Raw genomic sequence first — 21705 nt, 5'->3', positions numbered from 1 at the left:
ACAATATACACTTACAATTAGTGCACCAACCACAAAAAACTCCCTTTTTCATGACAAAGGAAAAAAAAAAGAAAAGGTTGGTCCAATTTGTTATATATTCTAACAAAGTGCAGATTGGATTTTAACCTATTTAAAACATGTCATCAAAAATATGTATACATTTTGAGAACTCATTAAGATGATCAGTGTTTCCACAAAAATAAATATCATTAAGTATTGATAATAACATAGAGTTAAAGGTAAATTGAGCAAATTGGCTATTTCTGGCAATTTATTTGAAGGCCTACTGAAATGAGATATTCTTATTTAAACGGGGATAGCAGCTCCATTCTATGTGCCATACTTGGTCATTTCGCCATATTTTTGCTGAAAGGATTTAGTAGAGAACATCGACGATAAAGTTCACAACTTTTGGTCGCTAATAGAAAAGCCCTGCCTGTACCGGAAGTAGCAGACGATGACATCACCCGTTGAGGGCTCCTCACATCCTCACATTGTTTATAATGTGAGCCTCCAACAAAAAGAGCTATTCTGACCGAGAAAACGACAATTTCCCCATTAATTTGAAAGAGGATGAAAGATTTGTGTTTGAGGATATTGATAGCGACGGACTAAAAACAGAAATCAAGTTTTTTTTTTTTTTTTACGCGATTGCATTGAGAAGGATTCAGATGTTTTTAGACACATTTACTAGTTTAATTCTGGGAAATCCCTTATCTTTGTGTTGCTATTCTTTTAGTGAGATTAATAGTACCTGATTGTCCAAGGGGTTTGTCCACGGGTGTCTTGAGGTCAGTGTCTGAGGGAAGTCGAAAGCAGCTGCATGGACGGCACAAGCTCAGCTGATCTCCGGTAAGAGGCGACTTTTTACCACAATTTTCTCACCGAATACTGCTGGTTGACATTTGGTCAGGATCCATGTTCGCTTGACCGCTCTGATCCATAGTAAAGCTTCACCTCTGGGTATTTTAAAAAAGGAATCACCGTGTGTTTGTGTGGCTAAAGTTTAAAGCTTTAGGGATATTCCGAGACTGGTAAAATTTGGTAAAAAAAAACTGGTAAAAACCTCCATCTTTCTACTTTGACTTCTCCATTATTAATTGAACAAATTGCAAAAGATTCAGCAACACAGATGTCCAGAATACTGTGTAATTATGCGGTTAAAGCAGAGGACTTTTAGCTGTGTGTGTGTGCAGCGCTAATATTTCCTAACAGTCCGTGACGTCACGCGTACACGTCATCATTATGCGACGTTTTCAACAAGAGACTCCCGGGACAATTTAAAATTGTATTTTAGTAAATTAAAAATGTCCTATTAGCATGTGTTGCAATGTTAAAGGGGAACATTGTCACAATTTCAAAAGGGTTAAAAACAATAAAAATCAGTTCCCAGTGGCTTGTTGTATTTTTTGAAGTTTTTTTCAAAATTTTACCGGTCTCGGAATATCCCTAAATAAAGCTTTAAAGTGCCTTATTTTCGCTCTCTGCCAAGACACTGGCCATTTCCCTGTGACGTCACACAGTGCTGCCAATGTAAACAAACAATGGGAATACCACAGCAAGATATAGCGACATTAGCTCGGATTCAAACTCGGATTTAAGCGATTCAACAGATTACGCATGTATTGAAACAGATGGTTGGAGTATGAAAGTATTGATGAAGAAACTGAAGCTATTGAGCGAATAGCTATTGACGCTATTCATAGCCATAGCATGGCCGAATAGCTACGTTAGCATCGCCGGTAAAATGTGCGGACCAAACGATCAGGACTTTTGCATCTTTTGACACTGGAGCAACTTAAATCCGTCGATTGGTAAGTGTTTGTTTCGCATTAAATGTGGGTGGAAGGAAACGTAATATAGTTGCAAATGCATCTGCAGGTTATCCATACATCTCTGTGCCATGTCTGCTTTAGCACCGCCGGTAAATAGCATGTTAGCATCGATTAGCGTAGCATGTTAGCATCGATTAGCTGGCAGTCAACATCAACAAAACTCACCTTTGTGATTTCGTTGACTATGGTTGCAAATGCATCTGCAGGTTATCCATACATCTCTGTGCCATGTCCGCTTTAGCACCGCCGGTAAATAGCATGTTAGCATCGATTAGCGTAGCATGTTAGCATCGATTAGCTGGCAGTCAACATCAACAAAACTCACCTTTGTGATTTCGTTGACTATCGTTGCAAATACATCTGCAGGTTATCCATACATCTCTGTGCCATGTCTGTCTTAGCATCGCCGCTCAAATGTGAAGACACTCTGGCACATTCAATGGGGGTCTGGCGGCAGATTTCTTGCCAGTGGTGCAACTTGAATCCCTCCCTGTTAGTGTTGTTACACCCTCCGACAACACACCCACCAGGCATGATGTTTCCAAGGTTCCAAAAAATAGTCAAAAAAACGGAAAATAACAGAGCTAAGACCCGGTGTTTGTAATGTGTTGAAAATGAAAATGGTGGCTGTGTTACCTCGGCGACGTCACATTCTGACGTCATCACCACATGAGCGATAAACAGAAAGGCGTTTAATTTGCCAAAATTCACCCATTTAGAGTTCGGAAATCGGTTAAAAAAATATATGGTCTTTTTTCTGCACCATCAAGGTATATATTGACGCTTACATAGGTCTGCTGATAATGTTCCCCTTTAATATTTCATCATTGATATATAAACTATCAGACTGCGTGGTCGCTAGTAGTGGCTTTCAGTAGGTCTTTAAGTGTGTATCAAACTGGTAGCCCTTGGCATTAATCAGTACCCAAGAATTAGCTTTTGGTTTGAAAAAGGTTGGTGACCCCTGCTTTACACCTATTTCCACGTACCTGGCCCCCGTCTTGCAGCATGCAGACACCGGCAGACAGACCTGTGGGCTGTGAAGCCGGGAGCTGCCAGGTCGCTGAGAGAGAGAGCAGCTGTGTTTGCTGGCAGAGCATCTGTCGCCTCAGACGCTGGTTGTCTTACCTTAGTGGTCTGCGGGTCAAACGGCAGCTTACTTCATCTCAGCACCAGGACAAACCCTGGGGGGGGTGTTTGCCTATCTGTCTGTTTCCGTGTGTGTGTGTGTGTGTGTGTGTATGTGTGTGCACGCGCTCTACCATGTCCCAGTGGTTATAGCCTTTACTAAGCGGGCTAAGTCTGGTGGCTAACCCTTAGCGCCTTGGCTTTGGCAGCATGACTGCAGCAAGATTAATCCATTCCACACTCCATCAGTCACTAGGCACAGGTTATTAGTGCTGGGACAGAGCGCACACACACACACACACACACACACACACACACACACACACACACACACACACACCCTTCACCCCTGGGACTAAGCTTTCCACCCTGTACCCAAAGTTTGCAAAGGTGGCCTTGGTGTTGAAAGGCCATTCGTCAAAAGCCTCCACTTGGCTTCTTTTAATAGGGCTACCTGGGTGCTGGGATTACACACACACACACACACACACACACACACACACACACACACACACACATGCACGCAGGACTGCTTTGCACATACTCATAGGACCAAGTGTCAGCTGGTGCACCCCGTGAGGCTTATAAAAGTCCCATTAACATGGCCCTCCTCATTGGTTCTGACAGGTTGATCAATTAGACCCCGCCCCTTTCTGACCTCGGAGCTGCTCCGACTGGAGAGGCCAGACACGATGGATCACTGGTCCTGCGCGCACACACACACACACACACCTCTCCTGTTATCTGGTCACAGTGCAGCTTGTTTGTGTCATCATGTGTCCAGCGCCATGCTGATATCAGCTGCAGCTTTTAAAAGGTGCCGGATGGGATCATAGATTGTAGACCTCCATGGCGTGTTTTCACCGAAGAGAAGTGCAGTTATTACAGGGGATAACTTCTTTTTTTACAGGCGTACGGCCGAGTCCCGAGGGGAATCTGTGTTATTTTGATGATAGAAAAGGTTGTTTCTAGAGATGTCCGATTAATATCGGACTGCCGATAAAATGCTTTAAAACGTGATATCAGAAATTATCGGTTTGAAACAGTTGTCACGTCTATGGGATCATGTTTTGTTTTGGTCATGTGCGGTTTGGTTTTTTGGACATTCAGTTCTTGTTCCTGCACTTCCTTGTTTGTCTTATTACCATAGCAACTCATTAGTTTTCACCTCGTCTTCATGCCACGCCCCCGTCCTCAGGTCTCACACCTGTTTTCACTTATCATAGCTATTATTTAAACCTGTAGTTGCCAGGTGGTCAGCCTGGCGACTTTACTTATACCTCAACTCCCTTCATGCCATGCCATGCTGCTTAATCATTCTGTCCATGCCACATAAGTTTTTGGTTTGTTTAAATGCCACAGTTAGTGGCTTTTGTTCTTTTGTCCATTGCCTTTGTGTTAGTTTTTGTTTTCAGTAGTGAAGTGAAGTGAATTATATTTATATAGCGCTTTTCTCTAATGACTCAAAGCGCTTTACATAGTGAAACCCAATATCTATGTTACATTTAAAGCAGTGTGGGTGGCACTGGGAGCAGGTGGGTAAAGTGTCTTGCCCAAGGACACAACGGCAGTAACTAGGATGGCGGAAGTGGAAATCGAACCTGCAACCCACAAGTTGCTGGCACGGCCACTCTACCAACCGAGCTATGCCGCCCCAAGTTTGTTCTCCGCCACTGTGCGCGCCTTTTGTTTTCCTTTTGTTAGTTCTAGCGTTTAAGAATAAATATTTACTTACATTCACGCCTTGCTCGTGCCAACTTTCCTTTGCATCGGAAGAACAATCCAAACCCCAAAGTCCACGGTTTGACAAAAGTTAAATTTATGACTTTTTAAAACGCGGCTGTACGGAGTGGTACACGGACGTAGGGAGAAGTACAGAGCGCCAATAAACCTTAAAGGCACTGCCTTTGCGTGGCGGCCCAATCACATAATATCTACGGCTTCTCACACACACAAGTGAATGCAATGCATACTTGATCAACAGCCATTAATTTTCCTGAGGGAACTCTCCTGAAGGAATCAATAAAGTACTATCCATCTATCTATTTCGATAGATAGATTTCTACATTCTCATTACAACATGAGCGCTCTATGGTCCGTAAATGACGGTAATAGCTGTTGTGGTGGTAAAGTAAATTTGGAACATGCATGCAGTTACAAAATGATAGTTGACATACTGTAGAGGACATATAGTATGCGCCTGCCTTGAATTACTGCCGGGTCAAACTCGCTTCCCAAAATAATTAGCGCATGCTTAGTATTACCACCTGGTCAAACTCGTCACGTCACGAGTGTCACTTCCCCTGTCATCATTTTCAAAATGGAGGCTGATTTCAATATCGGTAATTTGAAATCGCTTAAAGGAAAGAAGATTAAGAGCTATTCAGTAGGATTTAAGGTCCAAGCTATTGAATACCGGTATGCTAAAAAGAACAGTAAGCAGCTATGTTTTATTAATATACCTGTGGAGCCGACAGACAGGCAGGACACGCTGGAGCCCGGCCCAAGATGGCGGCGAGGAGACGGCGAGCTAACGGAGAGGAGGAGCGGAAGAACGACCTGGACTGAGTTTTTATTGAAAAATAAACAAAGTCAAACTGCTCAAGTCATGCCCTTCCTTGGTTGTCCTGGGAACCCGCAAGACGACGGCTTGAGACCGTCACAATACCGTAGCTGCGTGTGTCAAATATGAGTCATTAAATGACTCCCGCCTCCTGTCGGTAGAGGGCGCTAGTGATCCTTCTTGCGACTCCTCGGCTGCAGAAGAAGTGAAATGAGTGATGACAGATATGACGCGGCGGGTGCTCGACGGACCTTTTAGACCAGGGGTAGGGAACCTATGGCTCTAGAGCCAGATGTGGCTCTTTTGATGACTGCATCTGGCTCTCAGATAAATCTTAGCTGACATTGCTTAACACGATAAGTAATGAATAATTCCGCTGGTAATCACAGTGTCAAAAATAACGTTCGAAATATAAAACATTCTCATGCATTTTAATCCATCCATCCGGTTTCTACCGCACCTGTTTAAGAAGTCGCATTAATGGTAAGAAGTATTTTTTTTATTTTTGGTTAGCCTCAGAATAACAATGTTATTAAAAAGAATATCAGACTTATTATACTCTAAAAATGTTGGTCTTAATTAAAAATGCACGCTTATAGTTGTATTCAGTGTTAAAAAAAATATTATATGGCTCTCACGGAAATACTTTTAAAAATATTTGGCTTGTATGGCTCTCGCAGCCAAAAAGGTTCCCGACCCCTGTTTTAGCACCTATGCTGGCGATGTAAACAAGCGGGCTGAAATAAAGCATGTTCCAGTCCTAAATACCCAGTGTATTATTCATACAATCACACTTCATGGTGGCAGTGGTGGGATAAAGAGATCACCCACAGAGCAGAACGGGAGGGGGAGTTGTCCGAGGATAATTCTGTCGAGGAGCCGAGCTAACTGATAGCAGCGGTCTGATAGCAGTTTTCTAAACTGGACTTTCAATGGAAGCAGGAGGTAATAAAGGAAGATCTCCATCGAGACAGAGAGACTTTTAAAACTGAAGAAAGATAAGGAAGACTTCTATAAACAAGTTATCGATGCTTTTGATCAGAAGGAGCTGGCATGGACTTCATTTATAAGTAAAGGTAAGACCATAATAATGTTTTTTTTTTTTTATTAAATATGCTTTTCATGATGGTATCCTTACATCACACTCAAATTTTTACTGCATGCCTTTGGTAAGTGCCGGAGTGGGATGAGGTTTAAAAATAATTAGCGCATGCTTACTTTTACCGCATGCCTTTGGTAAGCGCAGGAGTGAAAAGAGGTTTTAAATTAATTAGCGCCCCGGCGGCAATTTAAGGAAATACGGTATTTCTATATTCTCTTTACAACATGTGCGAAAAGGAGTAGGAAGAAGCAGATAAAAAGTGTTAATTGTTTGCAACCCTACTTATGTTTGATCCATCCATCCATCCATCCATTTTCTACCGCTTAATCCCTTTTGGGGTCGCGGGGGGTGCTGGCGCCTATCTCAGCTACAATCGGGCGGAAGGCGGGGTACACCCTGGACAAGTCGCCACCTCATCACAGGGCCAACACAGATAGACAGACAACATTCACACACTAGGGACCATTTAGTGTTGCCAATCAACCTATCCCCAGGTGCATGTCTTTGGAGGTGGGAGGGGCCTATCCCCAGGTGCATGTCTTTGGAGGTGGGAGGGGCCTATCCCCAGGTGCATGTCTTTGGAGGTGGGAGGGGCCTATCCCCAGGTGCATGTCTTTGGAGGTGGGAGGGGCCTATCCCCAGGTGCATGTCTTTGGAGGTGGGAGGAAGCCGGAGTACCCGGAGGGAACCCACGCAGTCACGGGGAGAACATGCAAACTCCACACAGAAAGATCCCGAGCCTGGATTTGAACCCAGGACTGCAGGAACTTCGTATTGTGAGGCAGACGCACTAACCCCTCTGCCACCGTGTTTGATCCATTATTATTATAGTATGATGTTAGTACTATGAGGCTTTTCAATGACAGTTAGTGCGGTTAAACAACAATGGCGCCCAGTGTCGGGAGGTATCATGTTCTGTCTGGGGACCCAACACAAGAGCCGGAGGGGCCCCGAGGTTAAGAGCAGTGTTGCGGCGTCCTAATGATGTCCAACAGCTTAATTGAATATCGGCGTTCTGCACACCAGGGCTAAATTGCTTCTGTCTGCATCACCTCCGCTGCGGGCTGATTTTTAACCTATTTCCACCGTTTGATTCCCCGGGGGAATCGTTAAATGTGCCTGTTACCACGGTTACCAGCCTTTTGTGCTTGTGACGCGTCGGAGCCAAGTATTGTTATTTGACTCGCACAAGATCCTCCCTTCTTAGTCCGCTTTTAATTTTTGGATGTTTTTTATTAATTTTTTTTTACTTCAAACACGCCTGCTTTGTTTCCATGGCAACAGGCTCCAGATGGCAAGTGTCAATAAGGCATGACAGCACTGGTGGACGACATGCAGTATTTATCTACAACACGCACACGCCAAACACTCGTATGATGAAGCACAGGAAGCCATCTCTCCTCTTTTTGACCGCGCTGTCATTAATCTTGCGGGGCTTGAACAAATGCACGAGCATGGAGGGTATATTTCACATCTGACAACGGGGGCCATTGTGGCGGCGGCTGCAGCGCTGCGCTTTGCATTCAGCCGGGACCTTTGGGTTAATGTCAGCGGTTTGTGTTCCATCCTCCAAATGAATGTGTTTATGCAGCACAAGTCCTCTTTTTGTTGTCTCCTCAATGGAAATGGAAAACAAATATGGAGTCAAATTACTGTCAAAAGTCAACACAAACACACACACACAAATATTTTTACTCACGGACAAAAGAAGAATTTCCTGCAATTAAAAAAACAATTCCTAAGTAAAAAAAAAATTACAAGGAAAAAAAGTTTCACGAATAAAATGTATGTATATTTTTTACAGTTAAAATGTTTCACAAGATTCACTATTTAAAAAAAAAAACTACTAAAAAAAGAAAATAAATTTGCACATAAAAACTATTTTTAAATTAAAGTAGAAAGTCCAGTTGAAGTAAAGAAACTGAAGTAAAATAAAAAATAACATTTTGCAATTGTTGTTGTTGTTACTTGCATTTTGTTTTCATTAGAAACAATTGTTTTATACTTTTTTTACTTGCAGAATTTTTTTTTTTAATAGCAAATATTCTATAATTGAGGAAAACTGTTTTTATACTTGCAAATCAATTTTTTTATAAAAAAAAATATTGTCTTTTAATTAGAGACAATTGTTTGCATATCTGCAAAATCGTTTTATTAATTAAAAAAATGTTTATACTTGTGAAGTTTTTTTAAAGGGAGAAAAAAATTGTTTTACTTGTGAATAGATTTTTAATTGAATGCAATTGTTTTTTACTTGCAAATAGTTCTATTAATTGAAACAATGTGTTTTAATTTAACTGTTTTTTTACTTGCAGGAAAAAAATGTTTAGTTTTTTGCCAATTGTTTTTTAATTGAAAAAAAAAAATTTTATACTTACAAATGTTTTTTTTAATTGCAGAATTTTTTTTTTTTACTCAAGCTTTTTATTCATCGGAAGATAATAGTTTTCATGCTTGCAAATTGTTTTATTAATTGAAAAAAAAAAGGTTTTATGATTGCAAATACCGTATTTCCTTGAATTGCCGCTAATTAATTCAAAACTTCTCACTCCTGCGCTTACCAAAGGCATGCGGTAAAAATAAGCATGCACTAATTATTTTAAAACCTCTTCTCACTCCAGCACTTACCAAAGGCATGCAATAAAAATTTAGGTGTGATGTAAGCTTGGACCTTAAATCCTACTGAATAGCTCTTAATCTTCTTCCCTTTATACAATTTCAAATTACCGGTATTTAAATCAGCCTCCTCCATTTTGAAAATGATGACAGGGGAAGTGTCACTCGTGACGTCACGAGTTGGACCAGGCGGTAAAACTAAGCATGCGCTAATTATTTTGGTAAGCGAGTTTGACCCGGCAGTAATTCAAGGCAGGTGCATACATATTTTTTTTTTTTTTTTTATAAATTGATCTCAACTCAGCACACTTCTGCTGGAATTTTAATTTTCCTGAAGGAATCAATAAAGTACTATCTATCTATCTATCTATCTATCTATCTATCTATCTATCTATCACTTTATGTGTGGGGGACCTTTTGGATCTCAAAAATATTTAGTAGGATTTTATTTAACTTTTCACTGTGATTACTCAAAAATATTAAATAATTAAAATCAATGGTGTCCTGCATTATTGATCTTTGAGGGATTTAATTGCTAAATAAAGGAACTCTCCTGAAGGAATCAATAAAGTACTATCTATCTATCTATCTATCTATCTATCTATCTATCTATCTATCTATCTATCTATCCATCCATCCATCCATCCATCCATCCATCCATCCATCCATCCATCTATCCATCTATCCATCTATCCATCTATCCATCTATCCATCTATCTATCTATCCATCCATCCATCCATCCATCCATCCATCCATCCATCCATCCATCCATCCATCCATCCATCCATCCATCCATCCATCCATCCATCCATCTATCCATCTATCCATCTATCTATCCATCTATATGTCCTGCGGCAATTCAAGGGAATACGGTAGTTTTCATTAAAAAAAAAAGGTTTTTAAATGTCTTTTTTTTTTTTTACTTGCAGGATTTTTTTTGCGAATCGTTTAATTAAAAAAAAAAAAAAGAATTATATTGTTAAATGTTTTTTTACTTGCAGAAAAAAAATTTTTAACTGCAAATATTTTTTTAATTGAAGAAATATTTTTTTTTTTACTTCTGAATAGTTTTTTTTTGTTTGTTTGTTTGTTTTTAATTGCAGGAAAATGTATTTTTACTTACACATTGACGTGGGTAAACAATACTTGTGTGTGTTAGTGGAGTTTGGGCAGTCATTTACTGCATAAATAAATGTGTTTGCCACTGTTTCTCAAGTTTGCTGCTGCGGCTGTTGCTCAGACGTGCGTGCGTGCGTGCGTGCGTGCGTGCGTGCGTGCGTGCGTGCGTGCGTGCGTGCGTGCGTGCGTGCGTGCGTGCGTGTGTGTGCAGCCGAGCGAGCGATGCCAGCTCAGCTCTGATTCGCAGCTTCCTAAGATCCTTGGCCGCAGCAGCCGCCCCATTTCCCTGGCAGAAGTGCTTAGTCTCCCCACTAATCCATTAGACTTCCATTAGCTGTGATTTGTGTGATTAGTTGTAATTAATCAGTGGAGTCTGTGGCCTTCGCTCCCCTTGCTCCTCAACTTGAATTTTTAACCTCATTTCTCATCTCTCTGCCGCGCCGGCTAATCGAAGAGTCGGCTTCAGCGTCGCCTTTGTCTCCGAGTGCACGCTCCTTCTCCTCATCTTTGTGCTGCAGAACCAACCTGTCTAAATTATTCACCGCATTCTTTTAGGTTTTAAGGGTAGCTGCACTTTTTGGAGGGATTTTCATTCACAATCCTTCTGTAAAACATGCTTTTTCTTTTTTTTCGTGCATTCTATGTCGTAAAATACGGCAAGTAAGAGGTGGCTAACAATATTCCAACCTTAAAAACTGTCTATAATACTCCATTTACACCTCGTTACCTGATTTTTAAGCAAGTATTAGCGACATTGTGGCTTCACGGTGGCAGAGGGGTTAGTGCGTCTGCCTCACAATACGAAGGTCCTGCAGTCCTGGGTTCAAATCCAGGCTCGGGATCTTTCTGTGTGGAGTTTGCATGTTCTCCCCGTGACTGCGTGGGTTCCCTCCGGGTACTCCGGCTTCCTCCCACCTCCAAAGACATGCACCTGGGGATAGGCCCCTCCCACCTCCAAATACATGCACCTGGGGATAGGTTGATTGGCAACACTAAATTGGCCCTAGTGTGTGAATGTGAGTGTGAATGTTGTTTGTCTATCTGTGTTGGCCCTGTGATGAGGTGGCGACTTGTCCAGGGTGTACCCCGCCTTCCGCCCGATTGTAGCGGAGATATGCGCCAGCGCCCCCCGCGACCCCGAAAGGGAATAAGCGGTAGAAAATGGATGGATGGATGGACAATCTATTTTTGGAGCTAACTACCTTCAGCTGCTGCATTGCCTCTAAATTGCTGATAGTTCATTGTAGATTATAAATCATGCATTTCACCGGGATAAGAAAAGGTTGTGGACATAAACCAAGAAGCTGGTCAACTGAGAGCGAAAAAGACGCTCGTTTGCGGCAGCTTTTTTTAACCATTTGTAAGGAATTTGATTAATTCTTCATCCAAACGAAAAGATATAAACATCCCATCAGTCGGCATCCCAGTGAAAGCAGACATCGTACAGTAAGGGGTTTGTTTTTGGTTCATAGTTTGTATATAGAATAGAAAGTACTTTATTGATCCCTGGGGGGAATTCAGCACCACAGTTCGCTCACAATAAACAATAATAATAATAAATAATCTTGTCTGTTGCACTTAGCAATACGGCTACACGATGCTTAGTGTTTCACTGAAGCTGCTTTTGTTTAGCACACGGCTTCTAAAACCTGTAACTGAGCCGAGGAAGTTGTTGTGGCTTGTGCAGCCCTTTGAGACACTTATGATTAAGGGCTGTGCAAGTAAACTTTGATTGATTGATGAACTCATCCGGCACACACTCTAAAAAAATGCTGGGTTGAAAATGACCCAGTTTGGGTAGTTTTCTACCCAGATGCTGGGTAACTATTGGACCGAACCAACGCTGGGTTGGCCAAACACTGTTTGGGTCCAAAAAAACTGCCCAACAATATGATCCAAAAGGCTTAACCCAGCATGCAGGTAGAAAAAAATAGCCAGCAATTTTTGTGTGTGTATACTCAGGCTCAAAAACAAGGTTGTGGATCATCATTTGTCCCAAAGTAGTATTTGTGGTGTTTCATGAAGTCTGCTATCATTAGTAATGTTGTTGTTGAAGGAAAGAGCGAATTTTGTGATGCGTCTGTGAAATTAATACACAGCTGCATACCTATGATGAGCAAAATACGTAAATATTACATGTTTTAATATTTGTTAAATATAAACTTACAACATGTATATGATGGAGGTTTTTGGAAGTTTTTTAGAGTGCTTTATAGGCAGGATAGAGCAACTTTAATTTGCTTTATTGTTAGCTGACTTTTGCTAGCATTTTTTTATGACTTAGAATGCATAAAACACAATTAAAAGGAAATTGTTTTCATACTTGCAAATTGTTTTGTTAATATTGTTTTTACTTGTTTATTAATTGAAAAATATTTATTTTTACTTGTGAATAGTTTTTTGACTGAAGAGATTTTTTTCATACTTGCAAATAGTTTTATTAATTGAAAAAAATAGTTTTTTAACTATGAACTATGAATTGTTTGTTTTTGCAAATAATTTTGTAATTACAAAAACATGTATACATGCAATTGTTGGTTTTTACTAGCAGAAAATATTTTTTTTTACCTGCAAATAATTTTTTTTAATTGGGAAAAACAGTTTTTATATTTGCGAATCGTTTTTTTTTTTTTTTTTATTGGAGAAAATACTTTTTTACTTCCAAATAGTTTTTGTTAGTTTTTTTAATTGAAGGAAATTGTTTTTTTTACCTGCACATCGTTGGGTGTGAGTTCTTACATTAGATATAAACTTTCAACTTGTATATAAACGTTGATGGATGTTTCTTTAGAGTGCTTTTTAGGCAGAATAGAGCGACTCCAATTCCCTCTATTGTTAGCTGACTTTTGTTAGCGTTTATTTATGACTTAGAATGCATACAACACAAAAGAAAATTGTTTTCATCCTTGCAAATTGTTTGAATAATTGAAATATTAAATGTTTTTTAATTGTGAATTTTTAAGAATGTTTGTTTTTTGCTAATCGTTTTTTAATTGGAAAAAAAATATTTGTATTCATGCAAATGTTGTTTTTTACTTGCAGAAAATAGTTTTTTTCACCTGCAAATATTTTTTTAAATTGAGGAAAACTTAATAATTGAAATATTATATGTTTTTTAATTGTGATTTGTTAAAAATGTTTGTTTTTTTGCTAATTGTTTTGTAATTGGAAAAAAATAATTATATTTGCGAATCGTTTTTTTTTTTATTTGAAGAAAATAGTTGTTTTACTTCCGAATAGTTTTTTATTTGTTTTTTGTTTTTTATTGAAGGAAATTGTTTTTTTACTTGTACATCGTTGGCCGCAAGTAATTGCATTAGTAATTAGCGTTTATTTATGACTTAGAATGCATAAAACACAATTTTTAAAAAATTGTTTTCATGCTTGCAAATTGTTTTATTAATTGAAAAAAAAGTTTATTACCTGTGAATATTTTTTGAATTGAAGAAAATAGTTCTCATACCTGCAAATAGTTGTATTAATTGGAAAAATAAAATAAAATTGCAAATTGTTTCTTTGCTTGCAGAAAAACAAATATTTTTAATTGAAAAACTTTTTTTTTTACCTGTAAATATTTTTTTTAATTGAGAAAATGTGTTTTTTCACACTCAGACGTGAGTTATTACGTTAGATATAAACTTCCAACATGTCTATGTGATCATGTTTTGTTTTAGTCATGTTCGGTTTCTTTTTTTGGACACTCAGTTCCTGTTTTTGCACTTCCTGGTTTGTTTTGTTACCATAGCAACACATTAGTTTTCACTTGTCCTCATGTCTCGCACCTGTTTTCACTGATTATGTCACTGCTATTTAAGCCTGTCTGTTTTTGTTCTTCGTCCTGGCAACATCACCTCCTTCACACCCTTGATCACCTGCTATGCACCTAATAATCCATTCCAATGATCCATGTCCCGTTCTCGGTTTGTTCCAAGTAAGTTTTCTCATTATTCATGCCACAGTGCAAGTGTTTTGTTTTGTGTTTATAGTTAATTGCCTTTGTGCTAGTCTTTTGTTTCATAGTTTTTGTACCGCCATTGTGCGTGCATTTTGTTTGCTTCCTTTTTTTGTAGTTTGTTAGTGTAAGAGATAAAAAGATGTACTTGGGACGGCGTGGCGCAGTGGGAGAGTGGCTGTACCCGAACCGAAGGTCCCTGGTTCAATCCCCACCTAGTACAAACCTCGCCACGTCCGTTGTGTCCTGAGCAAGACACTTCACCCTTGCTCCTGATGGGTGCTGTTTAGCGCCCTGAAGATAGAAAAGCGCTATACAAGTACAACCCATTTATCATTTATTTATTTACTTACATTCACGCCTTGCTCGTGCCAACTTTCCTTTGCCTCGGAAAAACAATCCACGCCCAAGTCCTAGTCGTGACAGATGGAGGTTTTTTTAGAGTGTTTTATAGGCTGAATAGAGCGACTCCAATCTGCTCCGTTGTTAGCTGACTTTTGCTAGCGTTTATTTATGACTTAGAATGCATACAACACAATTAAAACATGTCTTCCATGAGGATTGTGAAGAAAAAGGGCAGTTCCCCTTTAAGAGCTTGTTAGAGTTGTCTTATTTGACATCCTTTTGCTCTTTGCCGCAGGAAGTATTGATTAGGCAGGCGGCCCATCCTTCATTGTAACACAACTTATTGACGCTCGCCTTTCCCCCGCCTGTGGTCAACACACTAGCAGCGTTTACGTGGCCGGAGGATGCTCTTGCAATTTGGACGAGTCACGGAGTGCAAATCTCGTTGTCTTCGGTTGACTTTTTTTTTTTTTCTCTCCGCAGTATTGCATGACGATAATCTATCTTGTTTTTCTCAGCTGTCAGCCCTCGCTGGCCATTAGCACTATTGTGATAAATGAAGGCTCAATTTATCAAGCCAAAGCCACTCCATCCCCCCCCCCCCACGTGCACAGAACCTCTGCACTGCTTCTTGCTATTATGTTTGCCCGGCATCCATCCATCCATCCATCCATCCATCCATCCATCCATCCATCCATCCATCCATCCATCCATCCATCCCAAGCCCAGCCTCCCTTTGTGTCTGCCAGGCAAGCCGCAGACGCAGCCTCCTGTCACCCCGGAGCTGCACACTCTGATCCAAGCTGCCGGCTGCTGTCAGTCAGTCTGGAAGCGAGTGGCACCGGGGGCTGTCTGAAGGGGGGGGGGGGGGTGTTTGACACGTGACAAGAGCGACCTACTCTTTAGATATTCACATTTATTTTTGGAATGCGTGTCCTTGAATTGCCCGTGACTGCTAGATTGGATACGTGGGGTGTGTGTCTGTGCCTTTAAGATGAAAGGTCATATTTCTTCTGTAAACTAATTAGTGGGGGTGAACAAAAATAACAATTCACAATTTTTTTTTCAGCGTAGTTTTAAATGCATTCCTAATTTTTCTAAATATTTGTTGTTGTTTTTTAATAAGAATCAATTCTGTGAATCGTTTTTTTAATTGAAAAACTTATTTTTAGACTTATAAATGCTTTTTTTTTTCTTATCGGAGAACATCGTATTTTTACTTATTACAGAAAATACTTTTATTAACTGCAAATATTTTTTTAATTGAAGAAAATAGTTGTTTTAGCTTCCAAATGTTTTTTTTAAATTGAATTATATTGGTTTTTGTTTTACATATTTTTTTATATATATAAACTTACAACAAGTATATAAACGCTGATGGAGGCTATTGGATATTTTTATAGGCGGAATAGAGCGACTCCAATTTGCTCCATTGTTAGCTGACTTTTGCTAGCATTTATTTATGACTTAGAATGCATAAAACACAGTTAAAACATGTCTTACATGAGGTTTATGAATGATAAGACAAACATTCCCCCTAAAAGCTCAATTCCCCTTTAAGAGCTTTAAGATGAAAGGTCATACTTCTTCTGTAAACTAACTAGTGGGGGTGAACAAAAATAACAATTCGCAATTTTTTTCAGCGTAGTTTTAAATGCATTCCTAATTTTTCCAAATATTTTTTCTTTTTTCTTAATAAGAATCAATTCCGTGAATTGTTTTTTTAATTGAAGAACATATTTTTATACTTGCAAATGCTTTTTTTTTTTTAATTGGAGAACATTGTATTTTTACTTATTACAGAAAATACTTTTATTAACTGCAAATATTTTTTTAATTGAAGAAAATAGTTTTTTTAGCTTCCAAATATTTTTTTAAAATTGAATTATATTGGGGTTTTTCTACATATTACGTTAGATATAAACTTTCAACAAGTATATAAACACTGATGGAGGCTTTTGGATATTTTTATAGGCGGAATAGAGCGACTCCAATTTGCTCCATTGTTAGCTGACTTTTGCTAGTGTTTATTTATGACTTAGAATGCATAAAACACAGTTAAAACATGTCTTACATGAGGATTATGAATGATAAGACAAAAATTCCCCCCTAAAAGTGCAGTTCCCCTTTAAGAGCTTTAAGATGAAAGGTCCTACTTCTTCTGTAAACTAATTAGTGGGGGTGAACAAAAATAACAATTCACAATTTTTTTCAGCGTAGTTTTAAATGCATCCCTAATTTTTCAAAATATTTGTTGTTGTTTTTTATAAGAATCAATTCTGTTAATCGTTTTTAAATTGAAAAACTTATTTTCATAAATGTAAATGCTTTTTTTTTTTTAATTGGAGAACATTGTACTTTTACTTATTACAGAAAATACTTTTATTAACTGCAAATGTTTTTTTAATTGAAGAAAATAGTTTTTTTAGCTTCTAAATATTTTTTTTAAATTGAATTATATTGGGTTTTTTCTACATATTTTGTTAGATATAAACTTACAACATGTATATAAACGCTGATGGAAGCTTTTGGATATTTTTATAGGTGGAATAGAGCGACTCCAATTTGCTCCATTGTTAGCTGACTTTTGCTAGTGTTTGTTCATGACTTAGAATGCATAAAACACAGTTAAAACATGTCTTACATGAGGATTATGAACGATAAGACAAAAATTCCCCCCTAAAAGTGCAGTTCCCCTTTAAGAGCTTTAAGATGAAAGGTCATATTTCTTCTGTCCACTAATTAGTGGGGATGAACAAAAATAATTATTCACCATTTTTTTCAGCGTAGTTTTAAATGCATTCCTAATTTTTCTAAATATTTGTTCTTTTTTTTCTTAATAAGAATCAATTCTGTGAATTGTTTTTTTAATTGAAAAACATATTTTTACACTTGCAAATGCATTTTCTTTTTTTAATTGGAGAACATTGTATTTTTACTCATTACGGAAAATAGTTTTTTTAACTGCAAATATTTTTTTAATTGAAGAAAATAGTTTTTTTATCTTCCAAATATTTTTTTTTAAATTGAAGGATATTGTGTTTTTACATATTACGTTAGATATAAACTTACAACAAGTATATAAACACTGATGGAAGCTTTTGGATATTTTTATAGGCGGAATAGAGCGACTCCAATTTGCTCCATTGTTAGCTGACTTTTGCTAGTGTTTATTTATGACTTAGAATGCATAAAACACAGTTAAAACATGTCTTACATGAGGATTATGAACGATAAGACAAAAATTCCCCCCCTAAAAGTGCAGTTCCCCTTTAAGAGCTTTAAGATGAAAGGTCATACTTCTTCTGTACACTAATTAGTGGGGGTGAACAAAAATAACAATTCGCAATTTTTTTCAGCATAGTTTTAAATGCATTCCTAATTTTTCCAAATATTTTTTCTTTTTTCTTAATAAGAATCAATTCCGTGAATTGTTTTTTTAATTGAAGAACATATTTTTATACTTGCAAATGCTTTTTTTTTTTAATTGGAGAACATTGTATTTTTACTCATTACGGAAAATACTTTTTTTAACTGCAAATATTTTTTTAATTGGAGAAAATAGTTTTTTGAACTTCCAAATATATATATATATTTTTTTAATTGAAGGATATTGTTTTTTTTTTTACATATTTTGTTAGATATAAACTTACAACATGTATATAAACGCTGATGGAGGCTATTGGATATTTTTATAGGCGGAATAGAGCGACTCCATTTTGCTCCATTGTTAGCTGACTTTTGCTAGTGTTTGTTCATGACTTAGAATGCATAAAACACAGTTAAAACATGTCTTACATGAGGATTATGAACGATAAGACAAAAATTCCCCCCTAAAAGTGCAGTTCCCCTTTAAGAGCTTTAAGATGAAAGGTCATATTTCTTCTGTACACTAATTAGTGGGGGTGAACAAAAATAACAATTCACAATTTTTTTCAGCGTAGTTTTAAATGCATTCCTAATTTTTCTAAATATTTGTTCTTTTTTTTCTTAATAAGAATCAATTCTGTGAATTGTTTTTTTTATTGAAAAACATATTTTTATACTTGCAAATGCTTTTTTTTTTTTAATTGGAGAACATTGTATTTTTACTCATTACAGAAAATACTTTTATTAACTGCAAATATTTTTTTAATTGAAGAAAATAGTTTTTTTAGCTTCCAAATATTTTTTTTAAATTGAATTATATTGGGTTTTTTCTACATATTACGTTAGATATAAACTTTCAACAAGTATATAAACACTGATGGAGGCTTTTGGATATTTTTATAGGTGGAATAGAGCGACTCCAATTTGCTCCATTGTTAGCTGACTTTTGCTAGTGTTTGTTCATGACTTAGAATGCATAAAACACAGTTAACGATAAGACAAAAATTCCCCCCTAAAAGTGCAGTTTCCCTTTAAGAGCTTTAAGATGAAAGGTCATATTTCTTCTGTACACTAATTAGTGGGGGTGAACAAAAATAATTATTCACCATTTTTTTCAGCGTAGTTTTAAATGCATTCCTAATTTTTCTAAATATTTGTTCTTTTTTTTCTTAATAAGAATCAATTCTGTGAATTGTTTTTTTTATTGAAAAACATATTTTTATACTTGCAAATGCTTTTTTTTTTTTAATTGGAGAACATTGTATTTTTACTCATTACGGAAAATACTTTTTTTAACTGCAAATATTTTTTTAATTGAAGAAAATAGTTTTTTTATCTTCCAAATATTTTTTTTTAAATTGAAGGATATTGTGTTTTTACATATTACGTTAGATATAAACTTACAACATGAATATAAACGCTGGAGGCTTTTGGATATTTTTATAGGCGGAATAGAGCGACTCCAATTTGCTCCATTGTTAGCTGACTTTTGCTAGTGTTTATTTATGACTTAGAATGCATAAAACACAGTTAAAACATGTCTTACATGAGGATTATGAACGATCAGACAAAAATTCACCCCTAAAAGTGCAATTCCCCTTTAAGAGCTTTAAGATGAAAGGTCATACTTCTTCTGTCCACTAATTAGTGGGGGTGAACAAAAATAACAATTCATAATTTTTTTCAGCGTAGTTTTAAATGCATTCCTAATTTTTCCAAATATTTGTTCTTCTTTTAATAGGAATCAATTCTGTGAATCGTTTTTTTAATTGAAAAACATATTTTTATACTTGCAAATGCTTTTTTTTTTTTAATTGGAGAACATTGTATTTTTACTTATTACAGAAAATACTTTTTTTTAGCTGCAAATATTTTTTTAATTGAAGAAAATAGTTTTTTTATCTTCCAAATATTTTTTTTTTAATTGAAGGATATTGTGTTTCTACATATTACGTTAGATATAAACTTACAACATGTATATAAACGCTGATGGAGGCTCTTGGATATTTTTATAGGCGGAATAGAGCGACTCCAATTTGCTCCATTGTTAGCTGACTTTTGCTAGTGTTTATTTATGACTTAGAATGCATAAAACACAGTTAAAACATGTCTTACATGAGGATTATGAACGATAAGACAAAAATTCCCCCCCTAAAAGTGCAGTTCCCCTTTAAGAGCTTTAAGATGAAAGGTCATACTTCTTCTGTCCACTAATTAGTGGGGGTGAACAAAAATAATTATTCACCATTTTTTTCAGCGTAGTTTTAAATGCATTCCTAATTTTTCTAAATATTTGTTCTTTTTTTTCTTAATAAGAATCAATTCTGTGAATTGTTTTTTTAATTGAAAAACATATTTTTATACTTGCAAATGCTTTTTTTTTTTTAATTGGAGAACATTGTATTTTTACTCATTACGGAAAATACTTTTTTTAACTGCAAATATTTTTTTAATTGAAGAAAATAGTTTTTTTATCTTCCAAATATATTTTTTTAAATTGAAGGATATTGTGTTTTTACATATTACGTTAGATATAAACTTACAACATGTATATAAACGCTGATGGAAGCTCTTGGATATTTTTATAGGCGGAATAGAGCGACTCCAATTTGCTCCATTGTTTGCTGACTTTTGCTAGTGTTTATTTATGACTTAGAATGCATAAAACACAGTTAAAACATGTCTTAAATGAAGATTATGAACGATAAGACAAAAATTCACCCCTAAAAGTGCAGTTCCCCTTTAAGAGCTTTAAGATGAAAGGTCATACTTCTTCTGTACACTAATTAGTGGGGGTGAACAAAAATAACAATCACAAATGTTTTCAGCGTAGTTTTGAATGCATTCCTAATTTTTCTAAATATTTGTTCTTTTTTTCTTAATAAGAATCAATTCTGTGAATTGTTTTTTTAATTGAAAAACATATTTTTATGCTTGCAAATGCTTTTTTTTTTTAATTGGAGAACATTGTATTTTTACTTATTACAAAAAATACTTTTTTTAACTGCAAATATTTTTTTAATTGGAGAAAATAGTTTTTTGAACTTCCAAATATATATATATTTTTTTTAATTGAAGGATATTGTTTTTTTTTTTACATATTTTGTTAGATATAAACTTACAACATGTATATAAACGCTGATGGAGGCTTTTGGATATTTTTATAGGTGGAATAGAGCGACTCCAATTTGCTGCATTGTTAGCTGACTTTTGCTAGTGTTTATTTATGACTTAGAATGCATAAAACACAGTTAAAACATGTCTTACATGAGGATTATGAACGATAAGACAAAAATTCCCCCCTAAAAGTGCAGTTCCCCTTTAAGAGCTTTAAGATGAAAGGTCATACTTCTTCTGTACACTAATTAGTGGGGGTGAACAAAAATAACAATCACAAATGTTTTCAGCGTAGTTTTGAATGCATTCCTAATTTTTCTAAATATTTGTTCTTTTTTTAATAGGAATCAATTCCGTGAATCGTTTTTTTAATTGAAAAACATATTTTTATACTTGCAAATGCTTTTTTTTTTTTAATTGGAGAACATTGTATTTTTACTTATTATGGAAAATACTTTTTTTAACTGCAAATATTTTTTTAATTGGAGAAAATAGTTTTTTGAACTTCCAAATATATATATTTTTTTAAAATTGAAAGATATTGTTTTTTTTTTACAT

At 36.4% G+C, this 21705-nt stretch overlaps 1 protein-coding gene across 4 annotated transcripts in view; it reads left to right on the top strand.

Annotated features, from left to right (window-relative positions):
• mpped2a (metallophosphoesterase domain containing 2a) overlaps nucleotides 1-21705 on the top strand; it is a 276284-nt gene that overhangs the window by 245100 nt on the left and 9479 nt on the right. The gene's annotated exons all lie outside the window — the stretch shown is intronic.

This window comes from Nerophis ophidion, linkage group LG25 (genome assembly GCF_033978795.1).
Source record: "Nerophis ophidion isolate RoL-2023_Sa linkage group LG25, RoL_Noph_v1.0, whole genome shotgun sequence".
Taxonomy (NCBI): domain Eukaryota; kingdom Metazoa; phylum Chordata; class Actinopteri; order Syngnathiformes; family Syngnathidae; genus Nerophis; species Nerophis ophidion.
The sequence above is the reverse complement of the archived record's forward strand: the minus strand, read 5'-3'. Positions and strand labels throughout refer to the sequence as shown.